Source organism: Macrobrachium nipponense, chromosome 22 (genome assembly GCF_015104395.2).
Source record: "Macrobrachium nipponense isolate FS-2020 chromosome 22, ASM1510439v2, whole genome shotgun sequence".
Lineage (NCBI taxonomy): Eukaryota > Metazoa > Arthropoda > Malacostraca > Decapoda > Palaemonidae > Macrobrachium > Macrobrachium nipponense.
This window is the reverse complement of record NC_087213.1, coordinates 17,711,080-17,715,994: the sequence shown is the minus strand read 5'-3', so window position 1 is coordinate 17,715,994 and position 4,915 is coordinate 17,711,080.

Genomic DNA, 4,915 nt, shown 5'->3' with positions numbered 1-4,915 from the left:
ATTCCTGGAAAATACTTCGTCCATGAAAATGCTTCACGCTCAAATACACTTGGTTGGAACAACTGGCATCCAAGTAATGCATCCTCAATGAAGCGAACCGACAGTATCCTTACTCAGTGTCTTTGGAAATACACAGATATAGTAGACGCCACTTAAGTTGTCAGCGTGTATATAAGAATGCACGGACAAGAGTGGTTATTTATTTATTTATTTTTTAATAATCAGGTATGTGTACAGTCCATGGATCAGTACAGCACAACACAAACATGCCCTTTCTTTCATGGATGCATATATACATACATACATACAGATATATTTATATATATACATATATATGTAGATAATATATAGTATATATATATATATGTGGTATGTATCTATTATCTATATGTTTATATATATTATAATATCTATATATATATACACACGTAGATGTGTACATACATGTATGTGTATGTATATATGTATATGTGTATATATACAAACACAACGACGAATGTATTTATTTATCGTTTTGCAGCTGCTTGTTAATGTCTTTATGCAGTATGTGATATTGCGACGTTCAACTGTATTTATGAGCTTAATATAAATACACACCAGGATGCTCGAGAGTATTGCACTGGATTATTAGGTGAAATATTCCTTGTTCTCTGTTATTTATGGCTTTCCGAGGCGAGATCTTTGCAGGAAGGAATTGCTTATGGGGGTTGGGGGGGGGGGGAGGTGGGCGGGGGAATTCGATATTTTGTAGTCTGTAGAAATTTTCACTCCACCGTAACCTTGATGGTGTGCGTTTTTTTTCTTTTGTTTTTTTTGCCAAGGATTTATACACGCGCGCGCGCTTGATTTTTTTCATTTTTTTTTTTTAGTTTTAATTTTTATACCGGATTGAATTTTTCATGTGTGGTTTTTTTTTCACTAAAGCTTCTGTGCCGCACTGAATATTTATTTTGTTAATGAATTATGATTTCATTGCTGTAGCGAATACTTGCTGGATTTTTTCTTTATGATTTCTCTGCCGCACTTATATATACTTTTGTTCGAAATTGAAAGATGAATCGAACTTTTATAGTACACACACACACACATTATATATATAATATATATATATATATATATATATATATATATATATATATATATATATATATATATATATATATATATATATATATATATATATATAATCTATATTATATATATAAATGGCTCGTAGGCTACCGCATTAATTAGTATATGTAGGTTTTTTCGAATTAAAGCTCCATACGGAATAAGTGTTAGCCAATTTTTTTTCAGTTATAATTTCAGTGCGGTAATGAATATTTGGGACTTTTTTTAGTATGATTTGTATGTCGCACTGAATAATTTTTTTTTTCTTTTTTAATTGTTAGTTGAAAGGAGCATCTGTCTCTAGTATATATCAGAGTTATGACAATGTCCCCGTAGACAATCGTCACTCAGAACACGACCGCTCCAATTCCGTCCAGAGCAGTGGAGCAGAACCATGCATAACATTTCGTAACCCCCCCCCCCTTTCCCCTCCCCCCTCCACCACCACCACCGACCTTACCCCAAGAACCCCCACGTGCCAGACCCAAACATACCAGTTTATTGAGATACAATTGACGAATTGGGTGATATGTCAATCCGGACATCAACCTCACAAGTTTATTGACAACTTCAAACGATGATTTCTATGTTGCCAAATAGATATGAATATTAATGTCGTGATAACTACGGTTGAAAAGGCTTATTTGTCCTTTTTTCCCTTACCTAAGAAGCTAAATATGACATACAGTGCTTCAGTTTCATTCAGAGTGAATTATTGCCTGCAAACCATTAAACTGTAAGGAAAACTTCTATAGGCTGGATACAAAATATAAGGCATGGTGTTTATTCATTATGGCCTAAGGTTGTAAAGATTTGGCTGAATATAGAAGCTGACTTAAACAACTGAATAAATGCAAAAGTAAATGTTATTGCCATAATAATGGGCATTCTTTCGGGAACGGAAAGTGCGTTTCGGAGAATACATGACTATCTCTTCTGGATTTCTGTATCCAAACAGGTATAAAATGAAGCCTCTGCGACTTACTGTATCTTCTTGTCTAACAAAGGAGACAGCCACCCCCCCCCCACCCCCTAGTCTGCAGACCCTATCCCAGCTGTTTTCCCTCTCCTTTGCACAAGATTTTCATGTAAATGGTTTCGTGAATGAAAATGGCACGCACAAATAATGAGGGTATTTTATGCGTCGCTTCCAGAGACAGAACGTCTAGTTATGCTCTGTTGTGAAGTGGGAGCTGTGCATAGGATATCCTGTGGAAGATGTCTTCTGGAGGAGTTAAATAAGATGATTCCTGAAGGAGTTACATACGTTGATTCCTAATGGAGCTTTATAGAATGTTTTCTGGAGGAGTTAAATAAGATGATTCCTCAAGGAGCTGTATAGGATGTATGTTGGAGTTAAATACTAATGTTCCTGAAGGAGTTGAATAGGATGTCTTCTGGAGGAGTTAAATAAGAAGATTCCTGAAGGAGCTGTATAAGATGTTTGCTGGAGGAGTTACATACGTTGATTCCTAATGGAGCTGTATAGGATGTTTTCTGGAGGAGTTAAATAAGATGATTCCTGAAGGAGCTGTATAGGATGTATGCCGGAGGAGTTAAATGCGTTGATTCCTGAATGAGTTGTATTGGATGCTTTCTGGACGAGTTACATAAGATGATTTCTGAAGGAGCTGTATAGGATGTTTGCTGGAGGAGTTTAGTAAGATGACTCCCAAAGGAGCTGTAAAAGATTTTTGCTGGAGGAGTTAAATACGGTGATTCCTGGAAAAGCTGTATCTGATTTTAGCTGGAGGAGTAAAATAAGATGATTCCTGAATGAGCTGTATAGGGTATGTGCTGGAGGAGTTAAATGCGTTGACTCCTGAAAGAGGTGTATTGGATGCTTTCTGGACGAGTTACATAAGATGATTCCTGAAGGAACTGTATAGGATGTTTGCTGGAGGAGTTAGGTAAACTGGTGTTGAAAATAAACATGAGTGCTCGACAGGTATCAGGCCAGTCGGTGTCTGTATACCATAAGAAAATGTTTAGCGATCTGATGTACCTGTTTATTATTAAAATAAGCGTTGTGATTCAAGTAGAATAGTCGTATATTAAGATTTATATTCGATGTATAATTCCTCTTAGTTACTTGATATCGTAAAACAGTGTGCGTGCGTATTCTCCGGCACTTTGTGTTTGTGGAGCCTGGTTACGTCATCAGCCACTTAAAAGAGGGTATAATAATATCTTATCTTCAGCGATACTCATCAGCATACCGCCCTTATCCTCTTAAGTCCGGATTGACACACTTTTCTGTTTTTACCCTCTCTCTCTCTCTCTCTCTCTCTCTCTCTCTCTCTCTCTCTCTCTCTTCTTCCCTTCCCTCAAGGGACATAACAGTTTACATATAAGCCTTCCTTTTTTTTGATGAGTAACCGATTACTGCTCTTATTTTTGTTCACTTACGCAACTAGTTTCCCCTCTCTCTCTCTCTCTCTCGCATTGTACCTTTGAGCTTTCCTATCTTGGATGGGTAACAGATTACTCCTCTTATTTTTTCTTCTGTACTGTTCTTGCCCCCCACCCCCACTTTCTCTCTCTCTCTCTCTCTCTCTCTCTCTCTCTCTCTCTCTCTCTCTCTCTCAGGGGACGGAACAGCTTACCTTTAAGCTTCCCAGTCTTTGATGGATTACAGATTGCTGTCCTCTTATTTTTTTTTCTCATGATATTTTTACAGAGCATTCTAATGCATATGTTAATAGAAATTTCTAATGTTCATCTTTCTTGTAGTTTTTTTTCCCTTATCCACCAAGAGATCAGAGGCTTAGGCCTAAAACCCAAATCTTTGGGTGGATCCAATTAAGTGTTTGTTTTGTTTGTTTACGATTTGAATTCGGTGCGTCACTCGTCTGTTTGGTATATTGATCTTCTTTGTCGCATCGGTACGTGCTCGTATTTGTATGTACGCTTTTCATGTTTACAAATGTTCAGTTATTTATACGCATAGATGCTCTTCATCACACTTGTATAAGTGGTCGGAATGTGTACACACACACACACACACACACACACACATATATATATATATATATATATATATATATATGATGTAGTATGTATGTATGTATGTATGTATGTATGATGTATGTATGTATATATATATATATATATATATAATATATATTATATATATATTATTAAATAACAGGAACCATACCATGGATTGGAACTCATCCCGAATTTTATACAAGAGCAGCTGTCAATACAAATGTGAGATGGTAAAATCTTCACTTATAAAACAACAAGATAATAGGATCAATCTTTCCAATGGAGACTGGGACTCTGACCATATAGACAATACCTTTCTTAAGGCAACTATGAAGCGGATTATGACAATTAACAGAACCAACGTCGGCTTAGCGGTTACCCCAGGCATCACCTAAGGGCATAATATCTCCCACTATATATTTCGCCAATGTAATTTCTTAAGTCATGCAATACTCGCTAAGGGTGTTAGCCAGTCCACCGAAATATAGTCCATAGCTATTAACCGTTTTAATGGGCCTTTTATACATGAGACGTATCCTGTTTTAACAGAAGAATTTATTTACTTATTTATTTATTTACCAAGTGAATAACATTGTAGCATCACTGCCAGTCCTTGACGGCTAAGTAGTCGTTAAACTCGTTGTTTGCTACGCTACTTCATTAGCTGCTATTTATTCCATTACAGAAGGCTCATCAACAGCTCGTCTAAACAATCCCCCAACCCCCTTGCATACATTATAGCATTCACCTCTTTATCTTTTCGTGCTTTCTTGCGCATCCTATTAAATAACCTTCGCTTGATTCTCTCCACTTG